Source organism: Ovis canadensis, chromosome 8 (genome assembly GCF_042477335.2).
Source record: "Ovis canadensis isolate MfBH-ARS-UI-01 breed Bighorn chromosome 8, ARS-UI_OviCan_v2, whole genome shotgun sequence".
Classification (NCBI taxonomy): Eukaryota; Metazoa; Chordata; class Mammalia; order Artiodactyla; family Bovidae; genus Ovis; species Ovis canadensis.
Window position 1 is genome coordinate 52,560,845 of NC_091252.1, and position 23,095 is coordinate 52,583,939.

The following is a 23,095-nucleotide window of genomic DNA, read 5'->3' on the forward strand; positions in this document are numbered from 1 at the left end:
TTATTTTTCTGGGCTCCAAAATCACTGCAGATGGTGACTGCAGCCATGAAATTAAAAGATGCTTACTCCTTAGAAGGAAAGTTATGACCAATCTATATAGCATATTGAAAAGCAGAGACATTACTTTGCCAACAAAGGTCTGTCTAGCCAAGGCTATGGTTTTTCCAGTGGTGATGTATGAATGTGAGAGTTGGACTGTGAAGAAAGCTGAGCACTGAAGAATTTATGCTTTTGAAGTGTAGTGTTGGAGAAGACTCTTGAGAGTCCCGTGGACTGCAAGGAGATCCAACTAGTCCATTCTAAAGGAGATCAGTCCTGGGTGTTCATTGGAAAGACTGATGTTAAAGCTGAAACTCCAATACTTTGGCCAACTTATGTGAAGAGTTGACTCATTGGAAAATACTCTGATGCTAGGAGGGGTTGGGTGCAAGAGGAGAAGGGGACGACAGAGGATGACATGGCTGGATGGCATTACCGAGTTGATGGTCATGAGTTTGAGCAAACTCCAGGAGTTGATGATGGACAAGGAGGCCTGGTGTGCTGCGATTCATGGGGTTGCAGAGTCGAACATGACTGAACTGAACTGAACCAGCATATTTTTTAATAATTAATTCTATTAATATCTTTTATTTTATTAGCGTTATTATAGCATGATTGCAAAAGCTGACATTTTCACAAAAATTATCCTAGTTTTCAAAAAAAACAGTTTGTTTTTAGTACAGAAAAAAGATATAAGTGATCTAGTATGATTTCTCCTCACCTGACAGCTATGCGTTAACCTTCATCTTCGACCCAGAGAAATGGTAGATAAGAGTAAAAAATGTAGATATAATCTCCCGGGCATTGAAAGTGTTAGGCTGTCTTATTATGCATATAGGCCTCCCCCCCTCTTTTTTTTTTTAAGAAAAACAACTATGAAAGGGATGGTAATTTACATTTCGAAATGAAGGAAAATAGGGGTCATGGACCCTTTTCAAATGAAAGAAAAGCCTGGAACAGGAAGATAGCTATTTTTTACCTGTAAGTATCTAAATTATTCTTTAAGGTGAGGAGCTTGAAAATCTTAGTTCTAGTTAGGGTGCTGACCAAACAGGCAGATGTCAGCTCAGATCCTGAGGCATTCAGGAGTGGATGAGCCCAAAAGAATGTGTATGGGGTGGAAACCAGAATGGAGTAAGGAGCTGGGCAGAACTGATTGGAAGAGGTTTAAGCTCAGTAGCGCACTTTGTCTACGTTGGGTGTAGTGCTCTGAGTTAAAAAAAAAAAAATCACAGTACACAGGAAGCTATACTGGTAAATAGGATGTGAAGAAATTAATGATTTCTAAGTAACCAAGTAGAAATAAATGCAAAACGGCAATATAATTGTTAAAATGAAATTACAGACTTTAGATAGATTTTTAAAACGTATTCACTGATTTCTTGGATTCATTCATCCACGTATCAATGCAAGTATATACCCATCCACCCATTTAACAAAAATTCTTTGTGAGTTGGTAGGACGCTGGGATTCTGCATGAATAAAATAATATAGTCCCTGTCATCACTAATTTTACATTCTTTGGAGGAATAAATTAAACAATTAATTTCATGTAACTAAATAGTTATAACTGAAATATACACTATAAATGCCAAAGACAGGATGTCATGACAAAGAATTAGCAGTGAAAGAACCTGAAGTGTGGGAAATAAGTGAATAGCTCTTTGAGCAGGTGTCACTTAACTTGAAAGAGAAGACAGTGATCAGTAAATGGGACACAGGAAGTGAGCTCCATGTAAACTACCTGATTACTTGCAGAAGATAGAGGTCATTTTGACTAAACTAGTAACAGAGGGAGTTGAGTGACAGAAATTCATTTTGGAAAGATAAGCAGTAATCAATCATTCGGGGAATTTTAGGACAATTTTTGGAGTTACTGAACTTTGTTAGCCAAAAAAATATTTTAGTTTGAAGACATACCCCCAATCTACATGAGAAAATATGGCATGCTATGCAGGAAAATATTGAAAATGCCCAGCTATAATAATAAATAGTCTGGATAAATTAATGAATATCAAGATAGGAAAAAAATCCTGAAAAACTTTTAGATAGAAAAAGAGTTCCCCTCTGCTTAAATTTGGGACAACCAAACTGACTTAGAGCTTTCACCCGGCAACATTCGATGCAAGAAGATGAAGTAGTAATGTGCCAATAGTTTCAAATCATAGGAGGTATGAGCAAGGAATATTAATTCAACCTCAAAGTGACTCAAGGATAAAGACGAAGGGGACATTTACAAACACCAAGGTGGTTAAGAAATATAGAATCCATTCTGCTGCTGCTAAGTCACTTCAGTTGTGTCCGACTCTGTGTGACCCCATAGATGGCAGCCCACCAGGCTCCCCTGTCCCTGGGATTCTCCAGGCAAGAACACTGGAGTGGGTTGGCATTTCTTTCTCCAATGCATGAAAGTAAAGTCGTTCAGTCGTGACCGAACCTCAGCAACCCCATGGACTGCAGCCTTCCAGGCTCCTCCGTCCATAGGATTTTCCAGGCAGGAGTACTGGAGTGGGATGCCATTGCCTTCTCTGTAGAATCCGTGAGCACCTCTTAAAAAAAAATACACTGGATAAGGAAATGTACTCAATTAAGTACCTCAGATAAGCAAACCAGAGAGCTGTAGTTGTAAAGCCAAGTATCAAAAATAGTCAGCCCTTTCTAAGTGTCTACTGTATGGAAGGTATGTCCTAAGTGGTTTATAGGTGGTCCCTCATTTGTTCCTTATGCAGTCTCACGAGATAATTTATGCCATTACTTGCTTTTATGAATAGGTAACTGAAACTGAGGGAGGTTAGGACATTTCCCCAAGGTCAGGACTGAGCCAGTGTGAGACACCATCAAGAGATGAAAGAGTGAGAAGAGAGTGGGATCTGAGCTCAATTTAAGCCATGACATTGTATTTTGAATATGAAATTAACTTTAAAAAAATAACAACATTGAAACCTACAATGACCTTCCAACATAGACAATTCTTCATATATTTAAAGTTTAACCGCAGGTAATTGAATTTGAGAAGGTATATTTTTTTCTGAAAAGTCAGTTATAGAATTGATTACCTTGGCTCCATCCTTGTCACATAATTGAGCATAGCTTTGTCTCTCTATAAAGACCTTCAGGTGACCTCTTCATATTGTCATCTGGTCCATGTTTCAATAAGCATAACTTGTCCTTTCAGGTTTAGGGATGATGAGATCTTCAATGTTACTAGCCTTAAAGGTTCTGCACTATCTCTTTTTGGTTTACTTGAACCCTTATATGCTTTACAAATAGCCCTTTTATTCAACTCTTATCAAATTATTCAGTTTGTTTGTTCTATCTCTTTCCTACCCTAATCATTCCTGAACAATCCTCTAATAAAATACTTAATTATATTTTAGGAAAGATTATGCCACCATGTCAAATGATCATACCTGATTTTGCCAAGTACATACCAAGCACATTAATGCTTAATAGTGAGGTGCTTAATTAGTTAAGTATTTATGGACTGTCTGTGGAACATTGAGGTTTTTAATTTAATTAAGATGTTAAAATAATATGTGATTATATTTAGAGTTTATCATATTATTTCTGTGTTCCTGTATGAAAAATGATGACTATTTCAAAAGGCATGTTGGAAAGCCCATTCTTAAAAATTAGCATAATTAATCACTGTGACATCATTTCATAAAGTCTGATTTCCATAAAGATCTAAAGGTAAAAATAGAGATTCTTTAAGAAAGAGGTGTTTTTTCTCACCCAGTAATACTGAAAGATACTACAGCTGACTCTTGAATAATGTGGTTCTTAGGGAAGCCAACTTTCTATGCAGTTAAAAATCCCAGTACAAAAAAAAAAAAAAAAAATCCCAGTACAGCTTTACTGTTGGCCTTCCATATCAACAAGTCCTGCATCCATGGAGTCAACCAACCACAGAGTGAAGGACTATAGTACATATTTAGTGAAGAAAATCTGTGTATAAGGGGACCTGCGTAGTTCAGACCTGTGTTATCAAGGTCAGCTGTTATAACAGTGATGCTTTTCGCAAGTTTATCTTCACCTCTGATCCTGGAAGACCAAATATAACTCTGTGATGGAGAACTCCTCATTGTGGAAAAACCAAGTCCTCATCTACGCACTTGGTTTAGGTTCATTTAGAGACTGAATGAATTTGATATATTCATTTAGAGATAGCTTAGTCCCAAACTATTATTCTTTGATATGCTGAAAAATAGGATAAGTCAGAGTGTCCTAGTCTCTTAAATTATTATGCTTTCCCATCACTCTATGGACAGGATCCCAATGAGAATGTGTAGAGTTGTTACAAATGCTCTAGAGTTGTTACAAATGGTAAGTTTAAAAATTTTGTACCTTTGCATTGTAGGTAGCTGCTAAGCCACATTGAGAGATGATTCCTTAAAGAGAAAGCCTCTTATTTCTACAAGTTATGTTGACATAACTGTGGCATTCCTGACAAATGGAAACCAGGATGCCACTTTCAGCTCTGGCCCCAGAACCTCCCATGTGATCCCATAGTCTCCCCCCACCCTTTTTTTCCTTCACTTGGTATCTATTAGCCAAATATAAAGAATGCAGTAAAGAACATACAAGACCTAGGGAATGGAGGAACCACTCGATTAAAGGGTCCTCTGTCACTGAAGGGATACATGAAGGGAAGTCGCTTAGGCCAATAAGTTATAGGTCATTTGGTTACTTTTGCTACTAACTAGTGAGCAGAAAGATGTAATCATTATAGGATCATCTTTGTGATAGGAGGAATTTTTCTTAAATTTATCTATCTTAGTTATAAAGCTCACAAGTGTATGCATGAGAACCTGCTCTTGGGAGTGGGAAATATTTATTTTAATCTCAGTGGATTTTTTTTTCAAGTTTAAATATCTTTATTGCCCATGTTTTAAAATTTTTTACCTGAGAATCTATGGTTAAATACAAATTTATATATAGATCAGTCAAATAAAGAAATAACATGTATACTTTTATCATAAAGAAAAATTACTAACACTGTTGGTTTTTTGCATACATAGCAGATACTAAAAAGGAGATGATATAACATTATTTAATTTTCATCTATCTGTCTATCTCTCTCTCTCGTCACTGTTATTATCAAAAGCTGCATGTCAATTGACTATTTACCAAGGCCATGTTGGTTACACCTAGACTATGTTGGTATTTCCAGAACTTTTAGTTCATGTTTAGGTTATTAGCGTCAATGAAGCCCTTATATTTCTTTGATCAGTTGCATGAATACTCTTAAACCAATCACTAACATGAAGAATAAGAAGTTACTGTAGTTATTGGAATGAAGTTACTGTAACTATTGGACTGAGCTAAGATATTGTTTCTAGGAGGCTTCTATGCATAATTTGCCCTATTCTCTCAAAATTTCTTTATTTGTTTAATTATATAGATATAAAAGCTGAGACTCAGAAGTAGTAAGCAACATGCCTAAACCAGCAAGCTTATCAATGACAAAGTAAAACACAAAATCTTCCAAGCCCTATAGCTTTTAATTTAGTGTTCTTGTCTACTTCACGATCTATCCACAGGGACAACCTGTGACTTGATTCTGTGCTGTTCTATGGTAGGTGCTTAATAAGTACTGATTAATTGTTATGATGAATGTTGTCAACCCTGATTTTTAAGACATGCAGTTTAATATATATCTCTGTTAAAATATGTCCAGTGAGAGCCATATTCTAGGGATAGAAATTAATATGGGAGAAAAATGTTTCTCTCTGCAGTTGTAAATACTAAAATTTAATTTCTCTAAATTATAGAGAAATTTAAAATTTAATTTCTCTAAGCCATATTTTTATTGCTCACAGTTTCACATAACAGATTAGAAAGACAAGACCAGAAAGACAACCTACACAGGAATTTGGGCCAAGACAGGATGAGATCTGCCCATGGGAAGTGATCTTTTGTGTAGATCTCTGCTTCATGATAGAAGTTTAAATCTGAGTCAAAACTAACTACTACCAGTAGCTGATGTTAGGAAAATGGCTGGGAAGATGAGAATTCAAATCATCCTCTACCACTATTGGATATTCCTATAGCATTTTTTTTTTTCAATTAGGAATGAGGAAAGTTTCATGGAAGGAAAGAAACTGTTACATAATTCCAGCTATGGCTAGGCATTTTCATATTGGTTGCTGTGGAATATTTCAGTAATTAAATATTAGAATTAGTAATTAGAAGTTAGCATAAGCTACAGTCTTATAATGTAAGAAAAAAGTGATTAATCAGAATTTCTGAATGACACATTTCAAAAATCGCTCAATTAGGATGAAGGCCTCTTACTTGTCAATTCTTAGTTGTCTTGCTCATGCATTTTAATGGATATTTGAAGTTCTAATGACTGCTGTGGGAATTATGAAACTCCATGAGTTCTATTAGAGATTATCTGGTTAAGGGCTGAGACCTGTTTTGTGCCATCAGAGGTTACATTGTGCAAGGGGAAAGTGGAATGCTGAATTAACAATAGTAAAGAGACCAGGCTGAAAATTCTGAGCATTCAGTTATGCCCTGGAAATGCCAAACCTTTGGATTATGGACCCTGTCCTAAAGTAAGTGTCATCACCAAAAACAAAGTTCCAAACCCAAATGAACTCTTCTCATCAAAGAATAAAACCTAATCTCACAAAACCTGAAAGGGTCCTAACAGGAGTCTATGTGTTAGACTGTATATAACCAGACACCCTAGTGCATGCTGTCTGCAATGTTGAACCTATACCCCCAAATTCAATGACCCACCAGGAGGATAGAAACAAATGAAACATCCCTAAGAATACAATTGTCTGTCTTCAGAAAACAAAGAAAAAGAGAAAAATTGAGTACGGCCAAGAAGAAAAAAATAGATTGCATACTGAGAACAAATTCTGCATTTTATACCCTACCTCTCATTAGGAATCATGGTGGCTGGGAGATCATGGTGGCATCTTTAAGTTAGTACAAGAGAAGGAAACATGAAACAAGAATAATTCTACATCCACCCAAAAAAAATGAATTAAAAATAAGAAAAACAATGGTAAAATAAAGACACTTTCAAACAAATAAAAGTCTGCTGTTGCCTGTTTCATTTTTGCTTTAAGCACCTTGTATTCTCTAAGGTCTTTAAGTATTTTAGGCTGTTGTTTTTCTTAAGATGGCCTCCTCAGAAGCCAAGCCTGAGATGAGGACTCAGATGCAGATGATTTATGTATCAGCACCAGCTGGTATAGGCGTAGGAGAGTAGGCTGAGGAAAGGAAGCATTTTCCTAAAGAAATCTATATCACATGGACAACAATAATAAGGAATATCATTACCAAATAAGTTGAAGAAGGCAATCAAAATTGATAGGAGAGTTATATTTTAAAGTAGAGATCTCTTAAATTCAGAGCATTCAAGACATGTAAATAATTTTTAGTCACACAAAGATAACAATATCATTCTAGCTTTGAGAAATCATTGCCCCATCAAAATTCTTTAAAAAGGGAAACAAATATTTATTTAAGAATAATCTTCACCAAATATAGTCAACATTCAAATTTTTTCATGCTAAAAATTTTTAACCAAGTTACTTCATCTTTGAATATGAAAAGAAACAGTTTATAAAACTTGCAATTACTTCCAGTATATAGTTTCAGAAATGTTCATTTCTTAAATTTAGAACTTGTAGTTTAACAGTGATGCAGTGTTATTAGCCATTCAAAATTAAATGGGCTACTTTCATGTTTAATTATAATTAAACATAAAATTCAGATAAAACAAAATGGGATATATTCTCTAAAATGCTCAAAGTTTCTTAACCTTATTTTGTACCATTAACATCTTTGCATAGGTTAGGCAAATGAACCTTATACCAGATAAATCACTTAATATATAGAATAGAATACATACGATTACCAAATAAAATCATGCTACTAAAATATCATTAAGTATTAGCACATAGTTGTTTTAGGGATAATCTAAAGGGTCTAATCTGTAGAATCTAGAAAATATACCTTTTATTATGATGATTATTATCACATGTATCTCAACATACCTGAAAGTATATGTTCTGATGTTTACTATGTATGAATAATATTTTTTCTGATTTTCTGAAGCTCACTGTAAAATAAACTGGAAAAATACAGAAAAATTTAAAGGGATCAATAATCTCAATATGCAGAGCTGGATCATATGTATTTTTTATGTATATAATTCCAGAATTTTTGTATATATTCATACTTAAAATTGGGACAACACTAGATGCACTCTTTATAAATTTATTTTTTCTTAATAATATATTGTGTAATATTCATCTTCTCATTTAATGATCACTTGCTATTTTATCTTTGGAAAACAAAATATAATTGATATGCTGTTGAATTTTTAGGTTTTCTAATTTTTTCCATGAGAAACAGTCTGTAATGAATATCTTTAGAGATACTATCTAATCACATTGAATCTTCTTTTTAGCTTATTTTTTATACAAATAAATTTATTTTAAAAAACTATAAAACATTTTTAATAATTATCTGCTTTAAGGTTCTCACAACTGTTTCAATATCTATTTGTACATTTCAGTACTAGAATCATGTTACTTACCTTATTGTTTATCTATGATAAATTTTAATATTTTAGGAAAAAGAAGCCCTCATCATTTCTATTTTTAAACGTACTTCATTGCCTTGTTGGGTTACAGCTTAATAAACTATCTAAAACTAGTTTTTAAAGTTTCACAGTGATTTTAGTTGGGATGGTCAATACATAAATGCATCAATTATTTTCATTTCACTTCTTGACATCATAATTTACATGTCAGTAAAGTTTAATGTTAAAGTTTCTCATTATGTTAATTCATCAAAAGTTGACATTTATTGCTATCATCAATGAGCCTCATGTTGTTTTATCTGATTTATGTTGAAATATTGGAAAACTCTTCATTGAATTTTTAATAGTTTATTGGTTGATTCTTTTAGCTTTGTCATGTCATCTGTTAATATTAGTGATGTTTCTTTCCAAGTCTTTTCTTGGCTAACACATAAGGAACAACGTTAAATAAATAAGAGATTCTGTTGCCCTATTCTTGGCTTAAATGGACACGTATTACAATTCATCTATCTTCATACTGCCTTTGATTTACTATAGAGTTTTGGCACATTTTCATCATGTTAGCAGATTCTGTAATATTAAATAGCTTTGCATTTCTGGAGGAAATGCTACATTTGCTCAGTGTACTTATTATATTGCTGAATTCTACCTACTAATATTTTACTGAATTACTTTTTAAACTTTGTGACTGAGATTTGTCTGTATATTTTTTATTCATGTGCTTTTTGTCTTTAGTGTCAGGTATGTTTGGCTTCAGAAAAGTTTTTCAACATGGACTTTGGGGTTATTTATTTATTAAGAAATTTTACACACATTAAAATGCATGAGAAATACAGTGGATCATGTGTTGTGTTGGGACTCATCAAAAAGACAGATGTATAGGAATTGGAATAGGTCAGCAGTGGAAGGAGTAGGAACTAGTTCAGGTTCAGTCCTGGGATTGAGATGGACCAGAAATGGCAGTTTATGTGATTATCACATACAGAGCCTTTAGATGAATAGAAGACAACAATAAAAAGTCAGAAAAGGGTGGAGAACTTCTATTGAATTATGTAAACTCAGAAGTGGATTGAAGAGTACCAGTTACTCAGAAAATCCTCAAAACGAGTAACAAATCAGGAGTTTTGAGCACTTGGAACTAAAAAACAAGTGCATTTTACTGAAGTATGCATGCATGCGTTCTAGGTTGCCTCAGTTGTGTCCAGCATTTTGCAATCCTATGGAAGTATAAGTGACATAAAACAGCTGTAACATATTTAATGTATACAAGTTAGTGAATTTGGGATAAGTATATACATGTAAAACTATCACTGATTTTATGCCACAAACTTATCCATTATCTCCAAATTTCCATCAATCCTCTTTCCTTTCCACCCTTCTTCCCTCCCTTCCTTCCTTCATTATATATTGCAGTAACTTATATACATACTTATATATTATTTTTTTGATAATGTTTAACATAAGATTACCTCAGCAAATTTTCATGTATATAATACAATGTTATTTATTATAATATTTATTCATTTATTGATCTTGCGGCTTCCCTGGTGGCTCAGAGGTTAAAGCGTCTGCCTGGAATGTAGGAGACCCAGGTTCAATCCCTGGGTTGGGAAGATCCCCTGGAGAAGGCAGAGGCAACCCGCTCCAGTACTCTTGCCTGGAGAATCCCGTGGAGGGAGGAGCCTGGTAGGCTACAGTCCATGGGGTTGCAAAGAGTTGGACACAACTGAGCGACTTCACTACTAATATTGATCTTGTGCAACTGAAGCTTATAGATTGCCATCTCTCCATCCCCTCAGCCCTTAGCAAAGAGCATTGTACTCTCTACTTCTAAGAGTCTGACATTTATTTTAGATTTTCATGTAAGTGACAGCATATAGTATTTGTCCTTCTGTGTCTGGCTTATTTTACATTGCATAATGCTTTCCAAATTTATCCATGTTGTTGCAAACAGCAGAACTTTCTTGTTATTTTAAGGTTGAAAAATATTCTTTTGTGTGTATATACCACTTTTTTTATCCATCATCCTTTGATGGACATTTGGGTTGCTACCATGCCTTGACTACTATGAATAATGCTGCAATAGACGTGGGTGTGCAGTCTTGAAGTCTCGTCAAGATCCTGATTTCAATTCCTTTGCTTATGCTTATTTATATACTCAGAAGTAGGATTGCTTGATGATCTGATAGTTCTATTTTTAATTTTTTGAGGAACCAAAGATGATAAATGTTGGTGAGCACATGGAGAAAAAGGAACCCTCATACACTGCTGGTGAGAATGTAAATTGGTGCAGCCACTATAGAGAACTGTGCTTGACCAGTAAGCTCTCTCTCTCTCCATCCTTATTTCCTTTTCTCTCTCTCCCTCCCAATCCCTTCCTCTCTCTCTGGCTTTCTTTCTCTAATAGAGAAAATTATATTTACATAATTATTGTTAATTACCCTTAAAATTATCATATATATTTTATACAGTATTAATTATTATATGGAATAAACTTTTCTCTAAAAATTCCTTCCTGAACTTGGGCTTTTTGATATATATCTTAAGGACACAACAAAGAGCTTTTGAAAACACTAGATTCAATGACATTCTAAAGTTTAGCTGATTCTTTTATAGTAGGTAATATTTTTATTCATAAAATATTTTCATCCAAGAAAGAACTGGTGACACATTGTAGCAAAAACCAAATATACTTTAAGAAAGTTTTAAGCACCAAGAATTTCAAGCCTCTTTTTTCCTTCCAATTATTTGGTAATAATATTGATAGGATTTTCTACAATTTTTGAAAATTACTGTCTAAATTTATTTATTAATCAAAAGTTGATTGAACTGGGGTCTCCTGCACTGCAGGCAGATTCTTTACCTGACTGAGCTATAAGGGAAGCCCATTCTTTAAACCAGGTGTAAGATATTTTAAGCTTTATGCTTTAAAAATTTCCTCATTTGGGAAAAAGACAAAACCTATTTACAATTAGAAATGTATCTTTTCTTCTGCTGTAATTTTTAAAGTCCAGTTATAGGACAATATGTTGCTTTAGCTATTTAAACATAAGCTGGTTATACCCACCTTTCTGTTACACCCACCTTTCTGTTACACTCACCTTTCTGTTACACCTAGCAAACCAAGATGACCATCTTACAGAGCAATCTATTGTCACTTGCACTGTATGTGGTAAACTGTTTCATTTTCCTGGAGATTGCTGCCTCACTGTGGACAGATTAGGAATTACTAAAGTTAATGAGGGATTACCTTTGGCAAATATGGTTCATCAAACTTTATATACAAATATTTCTCATGTAAAATATGAAGAAATATATACCCACTTTAAAAGAAATGTTGTAAAATATGGTATCTTCTCTTGGGAGAGTCACTTCATTATAACTAGCAGATAGGCCTTTTCTGATGTACAGTATCTTATGAATTTTGCTTCACAAGATGTCTCTAAGGCATATCAAGATAACTAGTAGAAAGAAGCAATTTACATAATCATAATCTCTTCTCAAATAATTTAATACATTTAATCTCAACTACTGCAAATTGAGGATGCTGTCTACTGTGATCATGAACTTATCTTCATGTTCAATATTGTTTTTTATATTATCTTGATTGTTTCTAAGGTTGCTGTTATTTAACCTAAATAGTGAAGATGATGAATTAAATTACGTTATCATGGCTGATTTCTTCAGAATGACTCCACAATAAAAGTTGACACTAGTAATGGAAATGGTGCTGATAATTCAATCAATGACAATAAGGCCATTATCTATTTCCCTTTTTATTTAAGTACTTCTGTACTTTCATTCATAGCATTGAAATAATTCTCTTCAAATTATAAAAGCAAACTGCAGTAGACTAAATCACTTTCTTTTGAACAGTAAAACTATGTTATAGAATCATGGGTTTAAATACTATTCTCAACAACCCTTATTAAAGATATGAAAATTCTCCTCATTCTTATGTTCTTTTTACTATTCAATAGATTTATAGGTCACAGAATTCTTATTTTGAAATATTCACTTATTATCCAGAGACTCATTGTTTGGAAGGATAGTGATTTGGGAAATAATGAAGTAGCTCCTATGATTTTTATGGTTAAGTATTTTAAATATGCCTATATATAATATACAATATATTTGGAAAAGGAAATGGCAACCCACTCCAGTATTCTTGCCTGGACAATCCCATGGACGGAGGAGCCTGGTGGGCTACAGTCCACAGGGTTGCAAAGAGTCAGACATGACCGAACGACTTTACATATATGATATATTAGTAAAATATCACTTAGTAGTGATTTCTTGAGTTTGTGATACTTTGTAAATAAAAAGAGAAATTCAATTTGATCTAGTTTTGACCCACTGCTGGAATAGTTGTATAAGCTGGGGATCAAGGAAGTGTTGAGTATCACGGTATAAGAAAAGCATGGAGAATGCTGGACTAAGCATGCCTGGAGTTAGGGGCCTTCATGCCCAGGTGACTTTCTTGTCCCTTTTCACTGCTGCTTTCAATATATTGATTTCATTCTACTTCAGCATGGAGCATCTTGCTCTGTGGGGCAGAATATATCTCACTATGATCTCTTAAATTCAGCACTTAATTTTAGCCAAGAAAAGAAACTCACAAATTCAATTCTAAAATCCTTGGGGAAAGACTCTCAAGGTTAAGTTTCAATCAGCGTCCAACCCTAGGCCAGAACTCAGAGACCAGGTGACCCTGTGCTAATGTGGTTATGTCCACAGAACTCATCATGAATAGTGCCCAGAAGAAAAGAGTTGTTGGGGAGCTCTGCCAAAATTAGATATCACTATTCATTGAGAAAAGGGACATTAACTCTTTTAATTAAGTTTCTTACAGGCCAATATCAGCAGGGATCCTTTCCTTGAACAGTTTGAGGTCTCTTAATAGGAATGTGCTAATTTTTTTGATTGTTCAAAGTCCAGAGCCTCTCCATAGTGTCTTTGAGTTCCTGGCAGCTTATGCACTCTTGCTTCTAGGGTTTTCTTATCCAAACACTCTTGTCAGTCTGCACAGGAAGCCCAGATTCTTCACTTTTGACAGGAAGGATGGGATCACTTTGCACAAAGCTGTGTGTGTGGTGGAAGGGGTAGGGTGTGGGGACAGAATTTTATAAACACTTAAAGTTCAGGTGGAAGGAAAAATTCAGACTGCTGAGTACGAGCTCACTGTCCCTATATCAGCATCCTGTAATTATCTCCTCTCTCACCCCTCAATCAGTTCTGAGGAAACCCTCTTCTGTTCCCATGTGAAACATTCTTCTATGTAACAAACCTCCCCCTAACCAACACTTAGCCTCTCATAATAAATAGGTACTCACTTATTTATTTTCTCAAAGCTCATTTCTTTTTCCAGAAGGGGCTTCTGATCACTAAAGGGTTCTCACCATCTCATTTCACTATAGCCATTTATTTTAACAGCTTCTGATGCGCTGTGTTAGTAATCTCTTCCAAGCTAAAGTTTCCAATACATTTGACCAGAAAAAGAATATGCACACACATACATAACACATATTATATGTTTTATATGTAAATGTGCGTACTCACACACGCATATAAAACACATTACATTGTTCAATATATGTGTATATAAATATGTATGTGTGTATATATTATATACATACATATATCTAATGTGGTCTACTATGAATAAGTATCTGAGAGCTTATATAGTTATAAAGGTAGTGGAGGTGAGTGAGCTTTAGCAGATCATAGTGTTAGTTATGAAGGAGTGAATCAATAATTTTACCAATAGCAATAATAACTGGCACTTACATAACCACTGTTATTAGCTAGGCACTATTCTGAGTGCTTCAGGAACAACAATTATCCTAATTCTTATAACCTCCTCTTAAGTAGTTATTTTTATTATTTCTATTTCGGAGACGGGGAGATTGAAAAACAGAGAACTTAAATAATTTGTTCTAGTCACACAGCTCATAATTGGGTTTTAAACCCAGGCAATCTGACTCTGTGACTCTGTTTTTAAAGAAACATTAGCATCAATATAAGAAGATGTAGAACAGTGCTAATCACTGGAGTCTTTAGGGAGAGGATAAGGAAGGTGACCCTGTAGGGCTGCTCACTCAAGTGAAGATACCACCTGGGGAAACTGGACTGCATTTCTTAGGGTGGTGATCTTGGTGGAGAAGTTCACATGGCAGGACTTGTGTTTGGGGAAGAAGCATGGTGGATGGATGAAAATGATGAAGGCCTGAGCAGTGGAAGATGTGTTTCCCCCACAGTCTTCAGTGCGTCATCAAAAGTATGAAAGACACATCTCTAGAACAGTAATTAGTAATTTGAGAAAAATATCAGTGCTGTTATGGTTAACACAATGACCAGTGTGGGCCAAAAGACAGAACACACTTGAATTAGGTATAGGGACAAAGGAAACCACGCTGAAATAAATTTAGGAGCTCTCAGAAATTTCAGATGTTCAAGTATATGTGAAGCATAATCTGGAATATATATCATTAAGAAGGGCAATGTATTTGATATATGTGTTAAAATTTGATAATGTTGATCTAGATGCCATGCCAGAAAATCCTATGAAGCAGTTTGTATATCAAGTCTAGAAGTGATAAGTAAACACACAACTGAATTACTGTGGCACCTAACTAGAAAGACTTCATGAAGGATCAGAAGAGCCCTTGAATTCATGCTGTTAGTGAAACTAATTGGAAACGAGGGAGGCAGAATAGACAACATATAGCGGGATCTTTCCATTTGGGAGGCTGGATTTGCCCTGGCTACTACTTAGCATTTAGAAATGAAATCTTGGTACATAAGGATCCAGAGTGTGAACCTAATCAGATCATTCTTTTTGGTCAGAGCTCTCCCTCACATGCACCATGGCTTTTAAGAAACACACTGTTTTGCCTCTGCTTGGTGAGACTTGACATATGTGATTACCTGGAAGATCCCAGTAATAGCTTGTTACACAGCTTGTTACATAAATTGTGGCACAATTTATGAAGTATTATGGAATTCACAGGAAGAATATGTATTGACCAAAAGTCAAAGAAAACTTTATAAAAGAAAAGGTGTTTCACTTCAGTTTTTTTTTTAAATGGATGTGATTTCAATAGACAGAGATGCAAGAGTTTTTCCATAGAAGGAAACAACCAGAAATAAAATGACAATCCCATTCACATCAGAAAGAATAAAATACTGAGGAGTAAATCTACCTAAGGAGGCAAAGATCTGTATTTAGAAAATTATAAGGTGGTGATGAAACAAATCAAAGATGACATAAACAGATGGGGAGATAAAACACGTTCTTGGATTGGAAGAATCAGTATTGTCAAAATGACTATACTACTCAAAGCAATCTACAAATTCAGTGCAATCTTTATCAAATTACCAATGACGTTTTCCAGAGAATTAGCACAACAAAAATTTTATATGGAATCACAAAGGACCCTGAATAGCCAAAGCCATCTTGAGAAACAAAAACAGAGCTTTAGGAATCAGACTTTCAGATTTCAGATAATATGGTCATCAAAACAAATGGTAATGTAACAAAAACAGAAATATAGATCAACGGAATAGGATAGACAGTCCAGAGATACCCATGGACCTATGGTCACCTAATTCATGTTAAAGGAGGCAAGAATATACAATGGAGAAAAGACAGTCTCTTCAATAAGTGGTGCTAGGAAAACTGGACAGCTGTCTGTAAACAAATGAAATCAGAACACTCCCTAATACAATACACAAAAATAAACTAAAAATGGATTAAAGACTTAAGTGTAAGGCCAGAACTATAAAGCTCTTAGAGGAAAACACAGGCACTACACTCTTTGATATAAATCATGGCAAGATCCTCTTTGACCCACCTACTAGACTAATGGGAAAAATAAATAAGCAAATGGGACCTAATTAAACTTAAAAACTTTTGCACAGCAAAGGAAACAATAAACAAGATGAAAAGACCACACTCAGAATGGAAGAAAATAATTGTGAAAGAAGCAACTGATAAAAGGTTAGACTCCAAAATATACAAACAGCTCTTAAAGCTCAATATTAAAAAAAAAAGAAAACAACCCAGTGAAATAATAGACAGAAGACCTAAATAGATATTTCTCTAAAGAAGAAATACAAATACCAAAAATCACATTAAAAGTATGCTTAATGTCACTAATTCTTAGAGAAATGCAAATTAAAACTACAATGAAGAATCACCTCCTGCTGCTCAGAATGTGCTTGCATGCTGTCATTTTAGTCGTGTCTGCCCTTTCGTGACCCTATGGAGCATAAACAGCCCACTAGGCTTCTCTGTCCATGGGATTCTCTAGGCAAGAATACTGGAGTGGGTTGCCATGCCCTCCTCTAAGGTACCTTCCTGACCTGGGGATCAAACCCATGTTTCTTATGTCTCCTGCATTGGCAGGCAGTTTCTTTACTGTTGCCTAGAATGGCCACCATCAAAAAGTCTACAACCAATACAGTATTGTAAAGTAAAATAAAGTAAAAATAAAAATTAAAAAAAAAAACTTAAAAAAAATCTACAAACAGTAAATGCTAGGGAGGATATGGAGAAAAGGAAAACCTCCTGCACTATTGGTGGGAATGTAACCTGATGTAGCTATTATGGAGAATATTATGGAGATTCCTTAAAAAAAAAAAAACACCTAGAAATAAATTTACTATAACCCAGCAATCCCACTACTGGGCATATATACAAAGAAAACCATAATTTGAAGAGATACATGCACCCCAATGTCACTGCAGCACTATTTACAATACCCAAGACATAGAAGCAAACTAAATGTCCACCAGCAAAAGAATGGATAAAGAAGCTGTACACACACATACATATACACACATACATACACAATGGAATATTACTCAGACATAAAAAGAACGGAATAATGTCATTTGCCACCGTATGAATGGACCTAGAGGTTATCATATTCAGTGAAGTAAGTCAGACAAAGACAAATATCATTATATCACTTATATATGGAATCTAAAAAATGGTACAAATAAACTTATTTATAAAAGAGAGTTACAGGTGTAGAAAACAAACTTATGGCTAACAAAGGCAAGGGGAGAGGGGGTAATTTAGGATATTGGGATTAACACATGCACATAACATATACACACTGCTATGTACATATAATAGATCACTAATAAGGACCTACTGGATAGTACCAGCAACTCTACTCAAATCTCTGTAATAACCTATATAGGAAGATCATCTAGAAAAGAATGGATTTTGTGTTAATATATTCATTTTGCTGTATATATGAAACTAACACAGCACTGCAAGTCAACTATGCTCCAATTAAAAAAAGAAGAAAGGAAAATGGGGGAGATGGGGGAAACAGTGAAGTGTTAAATTTAGCTAGAACATGGGCTACAAGTTAGGAAGGATGTGATGACTGATCCAGAGGAAAGATGTCCAGGTGACATTAAATAGAATTTAAATAGTGTCAGGATATTAAACAATGTTGATTTCTTACTAATTATGTATGAAGTAGTAACTAAATATTCTGAACTGGGGATGACTCTATTGCATTGAAATAGATTATTTCAAATTCAGCTTGCTCCTAAAGTGGTTTGTTAAGTGATAGAAATAATAGTTATAAAATATTTTAAGAACTTGTAGCATGGCTTAAGAATCAGCTGAGTAAGTGTATGTTTTAAATCTTCTTATTTGGTTGAATAAAAGACAGATTTTTTTCTTTTAGAGCAGAAAGCTATGTGGCGTCAAAAAGGCCACATATGGATAGATAAACCTGATGGGCTACATACAGTCTATGGAGTTGCAAAGAATCAGACACGACTGAGAACATAGCACACGTAATATATATAACCCAAATATAACAATATTTTTATCATAATCACATTTATCCTCTTTTAATTAACATTTTTACTTGGTAATTATTAAATCCTATACATTGTGATTATTAATTCTGTGTTTTGAAAATTGTATATGTTTTCTTCTGGAGTTTATACTTTACAATTCATATTGCCAGAAATCCTACAATTTCTCTCAGAAGAACAAAGGGACTTTGTTACATATTGACACATATAATAGCATAGATGTATCAGTCTGCTTATTAAATTTTGCTTATTAATTTTGGTGTAATTTTATTATCTCATAAGATACATATAGCATAAGATGCCTAAGTATTAAGATACATAGTTTATTGTAAGATAAATTATCTGAGTACCTATACTTGAAAATACATGAAGTATATAACTCAGTGAATTTTTTCCAAAGAAAATACAGTTGTGTAACCACCACCCAGATCAAGATGTAGAAATTCCTGAAACCCTAGTTCCTCCTTGTCCTTTCTCTTAGTCATTAGCTTTTCTTATCCCACAAGTATAACTATTATTCTTATTTTATTGTCATGGTTGTTTTCTTTTCCTTTTTATTTTGAACTGTATATATCACATAGAATTTAATTTTTGTTTGATGTCTCATTCAACTCATTCAACACAGCCGTGTAAGTTTCACCCGAGTTGTTACATGTAGCACTAGTTAATTTTGTTTCCTGTTGTTCTTTCTTTTTTCCTGTATGTTATGACGCTGTTGGTGGGACAAATTGGGAGATTAGGAGTGACATATATACTGAACAATGTGTAAAACAGATAGCGAGTGAGTACCTTCTATATAGCACAGAGGCTCATCTCAGTGCTCTGTGATTACCTAAAGGAGTTGGATGGGAAGGGAGTGTGAGGAGGGTCCAAGAGGGAGAAGACATATGTATACATACAGCTGATTCATTTCACTGTACAGCAGAAAATAACACTGCATAGCAATTATACTCCAATAAAAAAGAAAACCAAAAGAATAATATATACTAATGTCTACTTAGTTATGATACTTTCATCTTAAATAATGTTGTCAAATTTTAATTTTTATGCTTAAAGTTGCTAAGAGCCATCTTGTTTGTATCACTTCATGTATAGATGTACTCATTTGTGTTTAGTATATCAGGGAATGGAATTATTGCAACATAGGGTGTGCATACATTCAGCCTTAGTTTAACTTGAATCTTTTTATCTACCCTGACCAGGAGTCTATAGAGGATGCATCTGTTATTATTCTGGTAGAAAAAGAAAATGGCTCTTTTGCTGTTGCTCTGGCAACATCACGGGTACTGCTGCATTTAGTAATTACTTTAAGGACACTACAGAAATTTTGTATGTAAATACGGAAGTAGAGCCAGCAAAGTATAAGAATTCAATTAATGTTGTATATAAAGAAAGTAAGATATTTGGAAATTAACTCAGACTATGCAAACCCTCAAGTCATCACAAAATTCTCCTTAAAAACTGAATCAAAAGGTAAAATGTTCTAGTGGAATGAGTGTGGTTTAGGAGTCAGAGGGACTAGCTGGATTCCTAGATTTGCCACTTACTGTCAAGAACGCCAGAGAGTCTGAGATTTTATCTTATTTGCGTGATAACAATTTTGCCTGCCCAAGCAAGCTTCATGGATGCTGGTAGAAGTCAATGACAAAGGATAGTTTACTATTTACAGTAATAGCATTGCCAGAGTATAGTCATTCCTAGGTATCTGTGGGGAACTGGTCCCAGGACCCCATGGATACCAAAATCTGTGGTTGCTCAAGTTCCTTATATAAGAGGGCATGTTTGCATATAGCCTATGCATATTCTCCCATGTATTTAAATAATCTTTAGATTAATTATAATACCTAATACAATGTAAATACTATGTAAATAGTCATCAGTGAGTGGCAAATTCAAGTTTGCTTTTTGAGGGCTTTGTGGAATTTTTTTCAAAATATTTTTGATTCATGGTTGGTTGAATCATCAGATGTGGAACCTGGGGATATGGAAGGCTGATTGTGTAGGCATATTTGGATTAGTTTTTTCAAGCTTTGATCCCCAGAAAGTGACATGAAGAGGGCAAGATGACACCTGCATACACAGTTGGTGTCATTTCTCTGAGTTTAAGGAATTCGTCTTTCATAAACAGTAATAAGCACATCTGTTCTCAGCTGCAAGGGGACACAATCTATCTTTTCTTCCACAGCTGTGAGAAAACCTGCCTTTTGCTTTAGAGGGAGACACTATATCTTCAAAGACTGTTACCTATACAAATGTCCTAGAAAAGATGATTTGGAAAAAATATTATCCAGTGCTTTGCTCACAAGATAGGCAAAAATTCAAGAGACATAGGGAGAATTATTTTCCAATAATAATGACTATTTTTATACCATCACAGCTTCTGGCAAATGTTCCCACACACACACACACATTAGTCTGTCAGCTACTCTGATTCATTTTACTGGCAGGAATTGTGATAATGTGTTAAATTTATCTTCTATTCCTTTTACTTAAGGCTATAATCAATAGGCAGCTCAGTGGTAAAGAATCTGCCTGCCAGTGCAGGAACAGCAGTTTGATCCCTGGGTCAGGAAGATCCCCTGGAGAAGGAGACAGCAACCCACTCCAGTATTCTTGTTGGGATAATCCCATGGAGAGAGAAGTCTGGCAGGCTAGAGAACATAGGGTCACAAAGAGTGACTGAGCTCACATGCAGAATCAATAGGATATCAAGCATCAGAATGAAGTCAGCTTATAGAAGTTTTGTCCCCAGGATCCTTGAACCAATTCAGTACAAACCAGGCTGGCCTAGAGTGGCCATTAGGAGAAAGAAATGACCATTATGCTCAGAAGTAGTCAAGGTAGAATCCCAAAGTTTCATATTAGAGCTATATAACCCCCATCCCTTCTGTCTTAATAACTACTCAGCTGGCATCCAAGACAAGATAATCTCTTTTTGTGGAAAATCACATTTAATCATCAGCTACCTTCCTAATGGTTATGGACCAAGAAGTGATAAGAAAGACAGAGTCAGAACTATACTGTGTCTACTTTGAGGAAGCTGTCCCAAAGCTCAACAATACTAGAGCCCTGTGATACTAGGGACCATGGAAGGTCCACTGAATTCCTTATCATTCCATTGTTGATTGAAGTTTACAATAAAAGGACATATTTGTTGATTCTTCAGAAGGTTGTAAAAGCTGAAAACACATGTACACCTGTGGTTGATTCATGTCAATGTATGGCAAAATCAATACAGTATTGTAAAGTAAAATAAAGTAAAAATAATTTTAAAAAAAAAAAAAGCTGAAAACACAACACAGATAGTTTTAAAGACCACAATGATATGGCTGGAGTCAATTGTTCCCGCTGGAACAGGAGCAATGTAACTTGAGGAAAATGTCAACAGTGGCTTGGGTACCACTTGATCTCCCTGTGGGCCAGGGGGTGGTCAAAGGTCCAATGTAGGACATTTCCTAGAGCATGGGTGATGCAACATATTTAGGCAGACTCTCTCATCACTAGACAGATGGATAAGTGTTGGCAGTGTAAAATTGCATGAAAGAAAGGAAGGATGAGTTAATGTGAGCTAGATAGGTTAGAGAATGCTACAAGTGAAAAATGAAGTTGCTGAGTAGTGTCTGACTCTTTGCCACCCCATGAACTATAGCCTACCAGGCTTCTCCGTCCATGGGATTTTCCAGGCAAATGAAAAGTATTGTGATCTGTGAGGAGAGTAGATTGGCTTTAGGAAAGCTGCTGTCATAACACTGGCCTAACTTTTGTAGCCATGGGTCAGGGAGAAAATAATAGTTGATTCAGATATGAACTTAGGGAAGATTGTGGAACATATTTAATAAATACTAAATAAAATTTCCTTATAAAGTTGATTTTCAGGTATGACAGTAATTATTAGTGATTTAATATTTAAACCTCCTTCCATTAAATAATTTTACTCTAGAAAGTGATTTGCTGTTTCCCAGCACCCACCACCACACCCTTACCTCTAAATGGGGACTTGTGATTAATTTCAGTCAATGTAAGGTAACAGGTGCTGATGTGTGTTATTTTCAGACCATCAAGAAATGTGTAAGAAGTGAGTATGCCTGTATGCATTTCTCATAATTTCTTTCCATATCTATTAGTCTAACTGAGTATCTCAAAGCCCAGGAAAAAGGCAGAGACACAAGATGGAAATCTGAGTCCCTGAAGCAAAATTTGACTTAAGGTGACTCAATATACAGAATTTCTTTTAATATTCCATTCTCTGAAAATCAATCTTCTAAAACAATGGAAATAACTTTTTAGAAATAAATTTATGTAGAGAAGTAAAAACCCGCAAACAAACCAAAACAATAATAAATAAACCATATAGCCTAAGAAAACCAAGTACTAGCATGAGAATCTAAAGAAGGGTATGCTGAGACTTCTCTGGTTGTTCAGTGGTTAAGACTTTGCTTCCAGTGCAGGGTTGAGGGTTCAGTTCCTCATCGGGCAGCTAAGATTTCACATGCTTCATGGCCAGAAAAAACAAAGCATAAAACAGAAGCACATGGTCCACATCAAAAAAAACAAAAAGATGGGGTGTTGAAAACTGTATAGGTAGACAATTCAGACGAACTTAGTAAAACATGTTTATTTCAAACTCTACTGCCAGTT

General features: G+C 34.9%; 1 non-coding gene across 1 annotated transcript; it reads left to right on the forward strand.

The window, feature by feature from the left end:
• Positions 1-10,152: 10,152 nt before the first annotated feature.
• On the forward strand, positions 10,153-10,224 carry TRNAS-GGA (transfer RNA serine (anticodon GGA)). The gene has a single exon. It is a non-coding gene; the product is annotated as a tRNA-Ser (tRNA).
• Positions 10,225-23,095: the final 12,871 nt, after the last annotated feature.